We start from the raw sequence: 17161 nt of genomic DNA on the forward strand, positions 1-17161 counted from the left end.
TTAGGCGTGAAGTAGCAGCGCTCCCGACACACAAGCTCGGCGCTGCTCAGGGGCCTCACCCTCCACAGAGTCCAGCCAGCGTAACATCCTCCGGCCTGTGATGCAGAGAAGCGCAGCCCACCATTGGTAATCCCCTCCGTGCACCCCGGTGTAGTGGTGGCGCGTGGTATGCAAAGCAGACCTCCCTACGCTGGTGTGCAGGAGCGCCTCTACCATTCACAGCTCCAAGGGGCACCAGGTGGTCTTCTCACACAGGTCAGCAACGTGTCTCCATGCGACCTGGCAGACTTCACCACCAGGTGTGGGCGATCGCCAATGCCTCAATGTCTACTCCCAGCAACTCCACAGCAACCTCCGCATCCCACTCCGGGTCTCAGACGCAGGCCCAGTGAGGTCTCCGGGCCCCGGGGGCTGTCCGCGCTTTCAAGGTTTTGGAAGCCGCGGTGTTGCAAGGAGTGTGCAATAATAAGTGATGCGTCACTGGTGTTGCCAGCGATGCACCTCTTTTCATGACTGTAGCCCTGGATTCCCTCTTCCCCTGGGACTCTGGCTGGTCATCCCGGCTGTTGGGGGCTTGGGGGGTTTGTTGATCTGTGCTGCACTTGGCCCTGGCTGCTCCAATCTGCATTCCATTGGTTTTGTTTCCTATTTTTCATTGGGGGGGGGGACTTAAAGGCTATTTTTGCATCTAGAGGTAAAAAAAAGTCACGTTGGGCTGACTAACGTGAGTTTTTCCCCCACAAATTGGCCTTTTGTCAGTTTTCACCCGCTAACGCCTGAATTTGTATCGCCTTCACGCTAGTGTTAACAGCGGTTTTCACCGCAGCTACCTGGAACTATCGCCATATAGCGACGTATTGTAAATACATCGCTAATAGGGCAATAGTTTTTGGTGATAGGCCGCGTTAAGCAAACTGTAGCTAACTAGCATTAGCGTTAGTTAGCGGCAGTTCTTGTACATATACCCTCTTGTACCTTATGCCAATGCACATTGAGGAAGATAAAATGTCCGGACTCTGCTGGGTCCAGCACCGGGCTGTACTGTTCTTTTCTGCTACGATACTGTTAATATGGAATTAGATGCATTTATCGATGAAAATAATATTTTGTCCATTTTAATAGATTCCCCTGTTGTGAACTCTACATCAACCTCGAATAGGCAGTCCAGAAGGCCCGCAAACCGAGACCCGGTATGGCTGATTGATAGGTCATAGGTCACAGGTGGGAGTGTGCATAGCAAGCAGGCTAGCTCTCAGGCAGGAAACTCTTGATGAATCCCACAGATAGGCGCAGCAACATGACAAAGGGTCAAGGGAAAGTGCCCCAACAAAGCCATAAAAGTCAGGTGCCACATGAGGTAGGAACACATAGCCAATCAGGGCCTAGCACACTTTGGGCCTCATGTAGGAAGCCAAATACCGGTCGGTAACGGCCGATTTTCGGTAATTATACCGTTACCGACCGGTATTTTGGCTTTTGAGATGTAGGGTGAGAATTTCATGATTCGGTATTTACCGAATCGGTAAAATTACCGAATCGGTAATATTACCGATTCGGTAAATTTACCGATTCGGTAAATACCGAATCATGAAATGAGATGTAGGGGGAGTGTGTGGTGGGTGTGGGGATTCGTTATTTACCACCAACTAAAGGTTGGTGGTAAATGACGAATAGGTGAAAAAAAGCAATTTTGTGCACGTTTAAGTGTGCAATGTGGCAGACATACATGCCCTTAGGGCATGTATGTGCGCCACATGTGCACACATGGCCGAATCAGGGGTGCAACAGGGTGTCAATGTGACACCCTGCCACCCTTGCATGTGCTCCCCCCATTACCGAATCGGTATTTACCGATTCGGTAATGAGGCATACCTCAATCAATGGGAAGGTATGCCTCATTACCGAATCGGTAAATACCGATTCGGTAATTACCGAATTTTTCCGATTCGGTAATATTTACCGACTCATTACCTACATTGCATTTACCACTTCATAAATACCGAATCGGTATGATTCGGTATTTATGAAGTGGTAAATGCCAGCCCACCTACATAAGGCCCATAGTGATCACACCCTCCTCACGCCAGACATCCGGACACGTATCCACTGGCCACATTCAGTCCATGCGAGGTCAAGACCTACCTGTGGTAATCATTAGCCAATCAATTTATGACTCCAAAGTTAGCAACCAATATGCCTCAACATATATGGTACGCAGGAAACTTTTAGAACCCATCATGTTTTGTATAAACAAAGGACATATACGGAATGTAAGTTGAGAGAGTCTTGAGGCCCTGTGCCTGTAACTGTTCTCTCTTTTGCAATGTTTAATTAAACAAACTGTTCCTGTTTTGCTAAACGCCTCTTGATTTCTGTTTTTGAAGGGATTTCAAACTCAAGTAACACTGCTATAAAGTTCTCTTATCTTCATTACATCCAGTGTCACTTTTCATTTTATACTTCATAATATAGAAACTACCTCAGAACTCTCTGAGAATTACCTAACATGCCTCAGAGGCCTGCTACTGAACGCTTAAAGCTAAGTGTGCATAAATTATAACACACGCACCTTAAATTAATATTAAGTGAAAGTGTTTGGTGGGAAATGCACTCATATACGTTATGAAAGCTCCACTGGATAACGCGATCACTGCAGATGTCTGTGCGTTTAACCAGAGAGTCACAGAGCTGAATCCTGGTTGGCGCAGTCGGGAACAGTTACTTGTGTTTTCGTAGTGCTACGCGGGCCCAGCCCAAGACCGAAAGTGAAAGTACCTGCCTGATTCTTACAGTCTGTGTAGGAATTCATCACATAGAATAACTACTTGTTCTTTGAAAACTTTCTCTGGTATCAGTGGTACTGGAACAGTTTTCAGAGTGGGTGTGGGGGGGGCTGCCATCAATGTTGCGTCACAGAAGTCAGAGGGATTGTGAAAAATCCAAGTGTCGTTGAAAGAACAAGTGTAGCAAATGAGCCATGTAAAGTCAGTAGGAGAGCGGTAAGGGTGCGGTGTGTGTTGAATTTTGGAGCTCACTGTCGCAAGTATATTACGAAAGCATGGTGTGGTAGTCACCGTCATTTACAGACAGCACACTTTCCATTGACACAGCCACTAAATTTGCATGGACAAGCAAATTAAGTGATAAAAGTATACAGCACGCAAACGATAATGTGTGGAAATCGGGTTTCAGCGAATATGTATTGTTTGCGCATCACCGAGTAAAGTGTCTTGATTTGTTTTGACCCTATTAAACCCTTTGTTTCCATCACACCTAAGAATTACAAAACATGTGCTTCATTTGTGGTTTTCTAACTGCTGATATATTTAGAAATATTTGCACAGTTCTTTTACAGGCATTTAAATGCTGCTTTGTGCAAGATTGTCAGAGTTCATTTTCCAAACTCCTCTCACTTTGCGATCAGGAAGAGAAACCTAAACACCAATCTCCATGTTAAGAGAATAAGCAGCAAAGTTTCAGAAAACAAAACCTGACATTTGATCTTTGTTTTTGAACCCACTACATATTGTGACAAGAAGAAAGCAGAATTTAAAGGAATCTTTATTGTTCATTCATCTTCTGAATTCCAGCATGGATTTTTTGGGGGTGCTGCAGTGGCCCCAGCCCCTATCCCCCGGATCTGCTTAATTTTAATTGAACTTACACTGCATTTAAAGACATGGCCAATGCTGCCCAAAAGGCAGGCTGTTTGAAGGGGCCATGTTTAGGTTTCGCCTGCACATCGCTAGTGAGATCTCGGAGAAATAAAATAAAGATTGAAAACTGGCTTAGACTCTGCCAATTACTTACCATTACTTATCATTGGTTGGCTCCCACTTCACTTTTGTTTCCTTGCTTCTCATTGGACCACACCTCCTACTCGCCTCCAGCTTTCTCCCGAGGTTCGAGTCTTCCTCCCGCCGTGGCGCATGGACGAACTACAGCTTCCTGTGGCGGTATCCTTCCACTGGCCACAGGCTCCTGCAGGCACTCTTTATTGTATTTACCTTTGCACATGCACTCTTGCAGAGTGCATGTGTCAGCAGTCCCTCTTCTTCACCCCTGCCATCCGTTGTGTTTTGATCCACCCCCTATCCTGCTCCCACCCTCAGTTATGTTTTGACTCACCCCTTTCCCAGCCGCACTACGATGTGTTTTGAAACCCACCCACCCCTCTCCCACTCTCCGTTGTGGTTTGAACTCTAGGAGTGAGCATAAGAGAACTATAAGATTGGGATATTTGACCGGTGCCGTCCAGAAACACCACTGCTGGCTGTCTTTTGGAAATTGTTATTGGGAGTGAAACGTGCACGGTCACCAGGAAGAAACGTGTTATATATCCTAGGATGGAAGATTACCGAGAAAAAATGGTGGAAGACTTGTTCAAATGTGCTAGAGAACATACAAAAGGTCAATGGTGACAAAGGATAGTCTATAAAAAGAATTCCAGAGACTTGAAATATTGAAGAAGAATGACCTTTCTGAATGGAGGCAAGGGGTTACATTGAAAAGCTAATTAGAGAACAAATGAATACCAAGGGGCTTGAGGATCCTAATATTTCCCACATTTGATGATGAGGACAGTGATTTGTTGACCGGATGATAGGAAAATTTGGCACAATGCGTCATTTAGCAAGATGAATACTTAGATAAAAAATTCTGATTGGAAGGTAATGATACTGAAAGAACAGATAGAAAAATTGGAGTTAGAAATAAGACAGATGAATTTAAAGGAGCTAACAGAGAAAAACTATGTAATTTTGAATAAAACCATTAAAACACACCAAGAGGAACTAAAAGAAAGGAAGTTAGGAGGCATGAACGGGACTGTGCCAAAGGCAGGGCCTTTACATTCGCAAAGTGCATTGATGACGTCCCGACTGGGAAAGATGAGATAAGGATGAATGAAGGGAAAGAGCAGGAACCCATCTCGATAAGCACCTGGGAACCCTCCTCCGTAGAGGAAGGGGGCGCAAACAGCATGCAGTCGGCTGTAGGGCCATCACATAGTTCGTCTTTTTCTGACAAGGTTACATGCTTGAGAATAGGTACACAGAAAAAAGGAAGACAAAGAGTGAGGAGGGAGAACAAACAATACAGGGATGATAATGAGGAACAGGTCAGAGAACAGAATAGAGTACTTACTAACAGGGAAGGAGAGCAGACAATGGCAGATTCAGACACCAAACTGCAGGTTATCAATCTCACAAATCAGAACTTAAGTGAAGAAGAAGTGTCGCTGGTGAGAAAAGGTCTTGGCCTTCGTGGTCTTGATAACTGGGATTTTGCCGCTTTGAAAGTAGATTTGTTTAAATTCGCTTGACATCTAAAATTGAAAAGTTTCTTTGAAACTCTTGACAAAAAGGAAGGGATAAGAAGGGCTGCAGAAGCAGCATTGAGGGAACTGTCGGCTGAGGATGTCAATGGGGTACACATGCTTATGCCAATTAATTGAATGATAATGATTTGCTGATTATGGAAGTGTGTGATCAATTGACAGTGGTCTGAGGCCAAATTCTAAGTCTACACTACAAGGGAAACAGTTTTCCGGGATAGATATGTTTTCATCAAGTGTTGGCCCTACGAGTGCTGTTCGTTGTTATCGCAGTTTGATAGATAGTCTGTTCGGAGCAAAGGAAGACGGTCTCAAAATGGTGATGGTGACTCTTACATGGACTTCTGGACCATGATTGGTAGTTATATGTAAAGTACCATGTTAAACATAGCTTGTATAATGTTAAAATGTTTTTCATTGGTTGCTGTGTTTTTTGCATTTAAAGAAAGAGAAGCAATAATCCTCGCCTCCGTATCCTTAATAGAATTGAAAATTCTTGGCGAGAATGCTAGCAAATATTTTGCTCCCCATGAATCCGTACAATTTTTTCTGAACTCGCCGGGCTTGGGAGGAAATTGATGCTGTTCCTCTTCTTTGCTGCATTGTTGGATTTCCAATTTACACTTGGGACTCACTGTGCGTAATGTGATTTCTTAAGTGTTGCCGTTCGTTCATTGTAGTTGATGAATTCTCATTTGGACTTGAATTTCTTGAGTCTTATCTGCAATTCATTGGAGAGCATTGAGAAGAGTCATTACTTGCATTTCTCGTTTACCCCTTTGAACCATATGCAGATTCTTGGAAGAAGTTATTTGGCACAGCCTCATGAGTCACGGGCCTTCTTGGACCTCTTCGCCCTGTGCTTAAGTATTTACTAACAGACTAAGGGGTATATTCACAAGAACGTGTGATACCTACCACACGAGTAGCTTAACGCAACTCTAAACATCACAGCCCATCGCGGGAAAATAACCTTGTGTCAACGTGGAATTCACAACAAGGCGGCCCCATGCGATAGTTTGCCGAAACCACGGACAATGCCCGCGATACAACCACCTTGACGGAGATAAAAACACAAACCCCAACGCCAAAAAACCTGCGATGGGCCAAAGCGCGATAAGAAAACAGTGACAACCAGCGTGAGGGCAGCAATACTCATGCGTAATGCGGGGAAAAAACACAAGAACAGCACATGGAAAATGTCACCGAAAAAATACATCAACAGCGGAGTACCACGGATGCACCCTGACCAACTGCAGAGGACAACATGTACACCACAACATCCAAGCACCGTGGAAGAACAGAACCGACAGGCACACCGCATGAAAGAGACCAGTAGCAGACAAATCAGAGCCGCAGGAGCGACTCGCCCACCGTGCAGCATATGCACATAAGCAGAAGTGCGCCTCGACATCGACAACATCCCGGTACAAACAGCAACCCCTCCACAACTGAACACAGGACACAACTGGTTCCGCAAATGTGCACAACATGGCAAATCACATCTGAAACCGCAGGAAAATGTAACATAACAATGTACAAGTACAACCTGTAACCTGCAAATATGTTTTAATCACACATGCAGTGCAATTGGACATCTTCTATCGTCCCATGATTGGCAGGGACGCCACAATGTGACGTGCTCATGAGAAGTAAGTGTCGATAATGGAGTTACTACGGGCCATGCCTGCCGCAGCTGCAGTGGGATGTGGGCCACCTGCCCCATCGTCCCCATCATCGTTCGGTACCTCTGGAACTGGGATCCATGGGGCATTGGGGCGAACACAGATGTTGTGCAACACACAACATGCAACGATCATCTTGCACACGATGTCTGGGCTGTACAGGAGCTTTCCACCTGTGCCGTCCAGGCACCTGAAACGTGACTTCAACACACCAAATGTGCGTTCAACGATGCCCCTGGTGCGTATGTGGACCGCATTGTACTGCCTCTGGGTGGGTGTGTTCGGGTCTCGGAGGAGTGTCATCATCCAAGGGCAGAGTGCATATCCTTGATCACCTGTGACAGTGCAGGGAGAAAGGAGTCAATACTTGGTTCGGCAGGATGTGATGGCAGGGCCACTAATACAGTGACGCCTGTGCTGGCTGTGTGTGGGGTGAGTGTAAGCCAGCCCTCAGGGAGTAGCTGGTGCTGGCAACAACTCCAAAAGTCATCAGGCACTCAGAAATGCAATGTCAGTACAACAAGGGGGAATGACTTGAGTCGCACAGGGCTAGTGGCCCCGGATGCACAGCCGCAGACACAGGCCCACCGCCACGGGACGCTGACCTACGGGAGACTGGGGTAGGGTCATGAGGGCAGAGCAGGGCCTCACATGTGTCATGGGTGCCTTCTGCGGAGTCTCATGAGGGAGAATGGGAGGCCTACCCCAAGGGCATGATGAAGAGGGTACATGCCAGCTGTGTCCAGCAACATGGCGGATATGAATGACACAGATCCAGGCCAGACACCAAGTCCGTACGTGTCCATTACTGATGACAACCCCCAGGCCACAGGCTCAGACACCAACGATGTTCCACCGGAGGATGACGGTCACTCATGGCACACATGGTTAGTGGCAACACGTATCGCCGGCTTGCGTTGAATAGGGTAAGTGGCAACACGTGTTGCCGGCTTGCGCTGAACAGGGTTAGTGCACCATGTGTTGCAGGCCTGCGATATGGAATTATGCCTCACTGATCGAAGGGAGTCTTGTGCTGTGGCCGCTGCCACGGACTTGGGGTCACTGCCATTCAGGACTCAGGACACTGTTCCACATGTGGGACCTACTGGGCCAAAGAGGACGCCGGTGGAGCATGTAAATTAGTAAGGAGTGATGTGGACCAGCGTCGGGGGGGCCAACGATGGTCTGCGGAGGCTGCAGAGGTCACGGGACTTGGGCTTGGTGCTTGCACCGGCACGTGTTGGGCCCTCTTGGACACACAACAGTGTCGGCAGGTGAGCAGTGCGGCACTGGGGTGGGCAGGCCTGGTCTGTGCATCAGCATCCTGGGGTGCAGCAGGCGCACAGGGTCGCAGGCCCCGCTGCTCTTGGCGTCGGCCTCGTGGCAGGCCGTGCGGCACTGCACTATCAGTGATGTTGGCCTTTCCGGGAGTGGACCACGCCATGCGCAATGGGGTTTGTCACCACACCCCTGCGCAGCCCTGGCGTACTCAGGGCCAACCCACTATGCTCACGCACACAGGGGGGGACGCAGCGTGCGACACTTCCGCTATCTGTCCCACGACCTGGGGGTGACATGGTTGCGTCCACTGCTCACTACTCTTCAGTCACCAGAAGTTGTGGTCTGCATGGACATATCAGTTGTTTGCATTCCCATGTCTGTCCTGCACATCCACGCCTCACTTCTCGTTGTGTATATTCCCACTCATGGGTCACTTGCATCACATGGCTGCATTCCGCATCTCCACACGTTCAGCTGTTGTGTGTCTGTGGTGCCATGAAATGTATGTATTGGGTGCAGGGGTAGCCCAGGATGACCATGGAGTGGTGTAGTCGTGTCTGGTAGGTGGTCGTGTAGTTTGACATGTTGTATGTGGTTTGGTCACGTGTGCTTTGCCACAGTTGTGCGTTGTGTGTTGGTGGGTTTGGGGTGTGTGATGTGTTGATTTGGCACTTACCAACTAGCAGTCCCGTTCCATATATGCCATCCTGGAAGCGCTGGTTGATGATGGACTGTCGGAAGGTGAAGGAATCATGCACACTGCCTGGGTAGTTGGCGACGTCATTGGTGAAGAGTCCCCGGTGGTCCACTATTGCCTGCACATTGATGGAATGCTGATGCTTTCTGTTGCGGTAGTGGTGGGCAGTATCCGCAGGGGGCACAACTGGGACATGTGTGCAGTCGATTGCACCCAACACGGCGGGGAATCCGGCTATGGTGTAGAAGCCTTGCTTTGTCTCCAGCTGTTCCTGCGCAGTGTTGGGGAAGTGAAGGTACTGGGGTATGAAGCTGAGGATGGCATCCAGGACAGGTGTGATGAACTTTGATAGGGTGGCTGTGAGACCCTCCGACTCTGGAAGTGTTTGGTTGGAAGGTACAAGAGGCCAAAAGGTGCAGCACAGCCAACAGCTTTGTCTGAGGTGGGATTTTGGTTCTCCGCTGTGTTGGGACCATCAGCCCATGGCGATGTGGGTCATGATGCGGAGAATGTTGACCCTTTTGAGCCTGTAGTGGGCAATGACTTCTTCGGGCGTTAGGTCTGTGAGACTGGTGCGTTTTCTGTAGATCCGCTGTCTTACTCTGCGCTGCCTCTGTGGTGGTCCGGGGGGGGGGCGGGTCCGGGTCCTGGGGGTGGTAGCGGTCCTGGGGGTGGTGGCGGTGGGTGTTGTGGCCCTGTTGAGGCTCCGAGCTTCATGATGAGTAGCTCCATGGTGTTGTTTCTTCTTCGGGTGTGGCTGTGTGCGGGGCTCCGTTGCCTACTGCAGGTAGTCGTCTGTCTTTACACCTGCTTGAGGCAGGTGTTAAATACCTGCGGCTACCGCAGCTTATTGCCTCTTTTTGGTTCACTTCGCAGATCTGGCAGTTCGTTGTGAAAGTGGTGTTGTGGTTTTTTCGTGTGTTTTTGCACGGGCACGCCTACTCTGCATCTCATTAGGGTTAATTGGTGGTGTCCACCGTTGTGATACATTTTGGGGCAGTTATCGTGGGAATACTGGTGATGTCTGCAGTTTGCCCCAGCTTGCGAATGGGGTGTTAGGTCTATCTCCACTTTTGATGCATTAAGGTAGAGATAAATCGGAGATAAGTCCTTGTGAATATCCCCCAGGGTGATTTATACCTTTGCGTGTTTGAGTTTGTGCACATTCTCTCTTTACATGATACAGTCTATCATTCATCGACTCTGGCCCCACCTTATGCTTGCTTATGAATGTACAAACACAACAGTTGATGGACAGAATGCAGAACAATGTCATACATTCACCCCAGTACAGAGATCTGGGCCTAAATCCATCGGGGCAGATTTATGTTTCCTGGCGCATCCCTGCAAATCAGCAGGGATGCGCCAGGAAAGATGCGTCACGCAAGTTTACCCTTGCGCCACCACAGATGCGCCGCATTTACAATGCAGCGCATCGTGGTGCAAGGATAAAAAGATGCGTGACGCATCTGATGGCATAAGGGCGGCGCATTGCTGGAGTCGTGTCGCAAGCACGACGCAACTCCAGCAATGCTCAGGGGCTGCCCATACATAACATGCTGCGTCATGCCTTACGCCTGCTTCAAGCAGGTGCAGGGTTTTGACGCAGCAGCGTCGGAAAAGTGACTCAAGTGAAATCTTGTAGATTTCACTGCGTCACTTTTCCGAGGCTTTTTCCAACGGAACGCCCACCCTGCATACATTAAACATGACGCAGGTTTAATGTAGCGCAAGGCTTTACAAAGTGACGCATCTCCCTAGATGCGTCACATTGTAAATAAGGCGCACCATGGCACATGGTTTACGCCGCCGCTGCGTCACAGAAGTGATGCAACGGCAGCGTAAATGTCTCGCAAAGGGCTTGTAAATTTGCCCCATCGTTTTTTTTGCTCACCATGCCATTCCAGTTTGAACCCAGCCATATGCAAATCAGTCTTGACCCTGTGCCCCATGGGAACAGTCCAGCCCGAACTGCCAAGCCAGGTCCTCCCTGGACTGGAACCAAGCATCTTAGGACCGGTTTCGGGGTTTGACCCCTCTTCAGCCAGGATAGCTTGATTCCAGTGGCATGGAGAGCACGAGACTCACGTCTGAGCATACCCGTCCCACTCGGGGTGACAAATGCAAAAACAACAGTTGATGGACAGAATGCAGAACAATGTCATACATTCACCCCAGTACAGAGATCTGGGCCTAAATCCGTAGTTTTTTTGCTTACCATGCCATTCCAGTTTGAACCCAGCCATATGCAAATCAGTCTTGACCCTGTGCCCCATGGGAACAGTCCAGCCTGAACTGCCAAGCCAGGTCCTCCCTGGAATGGAACCAAGCATCCTAGGACCGGTTTCGGGGTTTCACCCTTCTTCAGCCAGGATAGCTTGATTCCAGTGGCATGGTGTGGCAGAGTGGGCTAAAGAACGGTGATGGATCAAACCCAGATCTGTTGACTGGGTGTGAGTGTTTGATTGGTTCTGATGCTCCGTCCATCACCACCCCCTTTTGTACTGCTTTGTTCGCCATAAGTTGGCAGGGTATGCTCAGACGTTGAGTCCCTTGCTCACTTTGCCACTGGATTCAAGCAAGCCTGGCTGAAGACGGCTGAAATGCCAGAAACCGGTCCTTGGAAGCTTGATTCCGGTCCAGGGAAGACGTGGCTTGGCAGTTCGGGCTGGCCTGTTCCCATGAGGCACAGGGTCAGACTGATTTGCATATGGCCATGTCTGAACTGGGGTGGCAGAGTGGGCTAAAGAACGGTGATGGATCAAACCCAGATCTGTTGACTGGGTGTGAGTATTTGATTGGTTCTGATGCTCCGTCCACCACCACCCCCTTTTGTACCGCTTATGAATGTACAGCATTAATTTTTCACTTTTATACTCGCCTTTCCTTTCCTTCTTTCTCGCTCCAGGCTATCATTGGTGGCAGATCTTAGAATGCCTGCTCTGTGCAGCTTACTTCTTCCTGCTGCTTGGGCTGAACTCCCAAGTCGGCTCCCACATCTTGCAGGACTTCTCTTCATTTGGATTTTGGGACAGCACCGCGGATTTCAAAATCCTGTTCAACACCAAATGTCATGTTATGTAGTATACACCAGACACCAGGGGGCAGATCAACAACAACCAGCGATAATTATCGCTCAGCGCACTTAGCGCTCGGATAATTATCGCCGGCTAGCGTGGATTTTTATCGCTGAGATAGCGTGCTATTAGCAACCCTTATCTCATCAGCGATAAAAATTCTCACGCTAACTGGCTAACGTGAGATTATCGCTGGAAACCCAGCGATAATCTCACGTAGTGTGGCGTTAGCTTGCTGATAGGGACTCTCAAACTTAGCCATGATATCCACCTTACATAGGATATCATGGCTAAATCAGTCCTGAAGCAGGCGTAAGAGAAGTAGCGATAACAGGGGTTATCGCTACTTTTCCCGACGCTATGCTTCATAGCGTTAGGCTTGTTGATAGGAGAAATGTCGCTTAGCGACATTTCTCCTGTCATGCCAGGTCAGGAACGCCCACTTTGCATCTCATTAGAGATGCAAAGCTGGGTGTTAGGAATCCTGACACAGAAGGAAGGTTTCACGCGTTAGCGTGACCTTGCTGATTAGGCGATAAAAGCGGTGATAATTTTTTATCGCCTGCTTGTTGATATGCCCCCAGGTGAGTAAGCGCCCACACTACCAGGTACTTATGAATATTCTTAATTCGCTCGCTAATTTTGGATTCGCAGTATTATCCTCTACAGATGATACACAGCTAATAATTCTTTCGATAAAGATCTGAATCAGGCAAAGGAGCGCTTTTCGGCTGAGATGAACTCAATTGCCAATTGGATGACTGAAAACCTCCTCCAGTTAAATACTGGAAAAAAATAAATTATGCTGTTCGGCAAGGCCCAACAACTTTGGGCCCCTGATTGGTAGCCATCTGAGCTAGACACCACTCCTTCCCCTGAACAATTAGTTAAGAATTTAGGTATATGAATCGGTCAATCCCTCCCGATGAAAGAGCAGATTCTGCCCATTACAAGCACTTTCTTTCTTACCATATGCCTGGTGAGCAGAGCCTTCCCCTTCCTCTTTCTGCGAGGAAAATATTGGTCCATGTTTTTGTCATCTCCTGTCTGGATTATAGGAATGCCTTATTGGCCTCTGCAAATGAGACATTGTTATCTAAGAAACATGTTGTCCAGAACACAGTAGCCCATCTCACTTGCAACCTCCCATCTGGGGTGGCTTCTACACTTCTTATATTGGCTAACAATTCGGAAAATACGCTGCCGAACCCATAATTCTTTGACTGGGAAAGGACCCAGCTATCTATCTTCAAAGCCCACCCATCATCGCCCAGTTAGACTTTCATTGGGTAAGGACCCAGCTATCTATCTTCAAAGCCCACCCATCATCGTCCAGTTAGACTTCCATTGGGAAAGGACCCAGCTATCTATCTTCAAAGCCCACCCATCATCGTTCAGTTAGACTTCCATTGGGAAAGGACCAGCTATCTATCTTCAAAGCCCACCCATCATCGTCGAGTTAGACTTTGATTGGGAAAGGACCCAGCTATCTATCTTCAAAGCCCACCCATCATCGTCCAGTTAGACTTTCATTGGGAAAGGACCCAGCTATCTATCTTCAAAGCCCACCCATCATCGTCCAGTTAGACTTCCATTGGGAAAGGACCCAGCTATCTATCTTCAAAGCCCACCCATCATCGTCCAGTTAGACTTCCATTGGGAAAGGACCCAGCTATCTATCTTCAAAGCCCACCCATCATCGTCCAGCTAGACTTTCATTGGGTAAGGACCCAGCTATCTATCTTCAAAGCCCACCCATCATCGTCCAGTTAGACTTTCATTGGGAAAGGACCCAGCTATCTATCTTCAAAGCCCACCCATCATCGTCAAGCTAGACTTTCATTGGGAAAGGACCCAGCTATCTATCTTCAAAGCCCACCCATCATTGTCAAGTTAGACTTTGATTGGGAAAGGACCCAGCTATCTATCTTCAAAGCCCACCCATCATCGTCCAGTTAGACTTCCATTGGGAAAGGACCCAGCTATCTATCTTCAATGCCCACCCATCATCGTCCAGTTAGACTTCCATTGGGAAAGGACCCAGCTATCTATCTTCAAAGCCCACCCATCATCGTCCAGTTAGACTTCCATTGGGAAAGGACCCAGCTATCTATCTTCAATGCCCACCCATCATCGTCCAGTTGAACTTCTAAGATCAAGTGACAAGGCTTTGCTTACTGTCCCTGGGATCAGAAATTCTCGCACTGGGGCAGGCCCTTTTCCTACCTAGCCCCTATATACTGGAATAAGCTGCCTTATTATGTTCGAACTTGCACTGATCAGGCCAAATTCAGGAATTGATTGAAGACAGAGCTGTTTTAATCTTCTTTCTTCTTGCCTGTGTCTCTGCTTTGCGCTGAGACACCCTACCCGGGGCGCGCACTATAAATGAAACTAATAATAGTAATGGCATGGGGCTAGTCACGACCGGTGCTTGTATCTGGTCTTCCTCTCTAGTCTCTGCCTGTTGCAAGCTGTCTGTTCCTGCCCTCCCTTGCCTGCCAATCCCTGGGTGCAGGAAGTGGTGACCAGTGCCAACATTCTCTCTCCATCTGCTGCAGGGTCCTAGTGTCCAGCTTTGACAGTCCAACAACAGTGCTGTAATGAAACTTGAGGGAGCCATCCTGCAAAGTACATGGAGGGGGCCTCCACTCTCCAGACCCAGTCAGGGGCTCTCAGGTCAGGGGCACGTGCAAAGTGCCTGAGGGGGCCTCCTGGAGATTGGGCCCCCCCTCGCACCACGGGCGCTGCGGGGGCTATTGTTACGTCACTGACCAACAAGCATCACTTAACCAAGTGCAAGATTTATAGTCTTGAGAAGTGCAAAAGATGGCAGCAGGTTGAATGTTTGGTCTCAGTAGGGTCCAAGGAGTGGCTTATCTCTTTAAGGCACTGATATGACGTCACATACATAGTCGGATGCATTCTAGCACTGTCGGTTTACAAGAATAAACACGTCTAGGTATCAGATATCTGGAACTTAAATCAACATATATTCCTGCCAGGTTCCTATGTTCTTCTGAACAATTGACCGTGCCGGTAGATCGCTAAGTGCCAACAGTAGACACTTATCACACCAAATAAAACATCCCCAAGGAGTTTTTAAGAATACTTAAAAGTATCCGGAAGCAGTCGCATCCAAACAAAAGGCGACCAGGCACTTGATTCGAAGAAGATATACCATTAGAACCTCAAACGTTTATTAGAGTTCTGCTGCAACAAAAACCAAAGAGCACTTATGAGTGTCTGTCCACCTCAGTAAAACATCTAGACATTAGCCATGATACTGTCCTGGGTGATAATGCGCTCTACAAATATGCATAACATAGCTTAACATGTGTCAAGAAATCATTGATAAAGACAATAGGTCTTGTATTGGCAAAACCTTTTAGATTTGCCAATGCTTGTTCAATTTCCCATTTTCTTTCTAAACCCCCTCCAAGTCCGGCGTGCTGCAGCACCTCCTGCACCCCTAGTTCAAGTGCCCGGGAGGAGAGTGGGGGTGGGGGAGCTAGGCAAGTAGCTAGAGATTACGGAAAGAGCTAGAAATGCCCCCCTTTGGACCAGCCTCCAAGCGATGCTGTGAGGGGACTCTGGGATCTGCTGAATCTGCCCCTCTGTTCCACATGCCGACAACCAGACACAAATACGTCCTGAAAGACAACTGTGTGTGCAGTTCCTCAAGGGGGTGGGAAAGGGAAAGGACAAGTCTCTTATTGAATGCCCCCACACACCTAGCAAGGTGTCATGCTTCATCATTGGGCTGTGCGCCCGCGAAGGGGCTCTTTGCCGGAGATCTTTTAAGAGACAGCCGTTTGGTGCGTGAGGGTGAGTGAACTGTGTAGAGAGTGAGTGTGAAGGGTGGTCTTAAATAGGTCCAGCACTGCCTTTAGGGTTTTATTTTTATTCATGAGGTGTGCTAACCTAATTAAAATGTGTGGGCCCTGTATGGATATACAATGATCCACAGGGTCTAGAACATGAGTGTGGTGGACATGTTTCTTGCCTACTGCCCCTAACGGGTCACTCTGCAATTCTTCAGGACCGTTGTCTCAGAGAGAAAATGCTCAAAAACTCTTACACTACTACACTGCCAGTGTCATAAAAATTCAGTATATCACCAGCAATGTAAGAGGCGGTCCAAGGACGGTGGAGGACCTGGAAAGAAGAGACCCCCAGTTGTGGGGTCGTGGGTAGACGGGATTGCCTTGTGAGCGATTCGTTGCTCACCATGAAGGGGGGCGCGCAACTAGCCGTGCCCCTACCCTGGCTCAGGCTCTCGTGAGCCTGAGCCAGAGTAGGAGCAGTAGGCAGTAGGGGCAGTAGGCAAGAAACATGTCGACCACACTCATGTACTAGACCCTGTGGATCATTAACTATCCAGACAGGGCCCACACATTTTAATTAGGTTAGCACACCTCATGAATAAAAATAAAACCCTAAAGGCAGTGCTAGACCTATTTTAGATCACTCTGCACACTCACTCACTACACAGTTCACTCACCCTCACGCACCAAACGGCTGTCTCTCAAAAGATCTCCGGCAAAGATCCCCTTCGCGGGAACCCGTCGGGCGTTGCGGCACCGGCCCGACGAGCAGCACAGCCCAATGATGAAGCATGACACCTTGCTAGGTGTGTGAGGGCCTTCAATAAGAGACTTGTCCTTTCCCTTTCCCACCCCCCTTGAGGAACTGCACACACAGTTGTCTTTCGTAATCCTTGGAGCATTGTGCAGGACCTCGTATCAAAAGCTCTAGGTTCCTCTCTTGGTTATAAACAAATAATTCCCGCCCATTGGACAAAGGCAGTAGGCTTGGCTTTTGTATGGTGCATGCACACAGAGGCACAAGACATATGGCACTGGCTAGCACAGTGCTGAAACAATGCAGACAACTTCTAACAGACTCTGACATTTCCGACCCCATGGGGTCTGCAGTCCTTTCTCTTCATGAGACAAAACCACTTGGAAGTGGCTAGATGGAAAACATATTCACCATACAATAGAGGATGAGGCCTCACGGCCAGAGCTGCTGACCTGGGAGAGTCTGGAAGAGAGTTGAGTAACTTGTAAGTACACAAAACGTG

This window comes from Triturus cristatus, chromosome 2_2 (assembly GCF_964204655.1).
Source record: "Triturus cristatus chromosome 2_2, aTriCri1.1, whole genome shotgun sequence".
Lineage (NCBI taxonomy): Eukaryota > Metazoa > Chordata > Amphibia > Caudata > Salamandridae > Triturus > Triturus cristatus.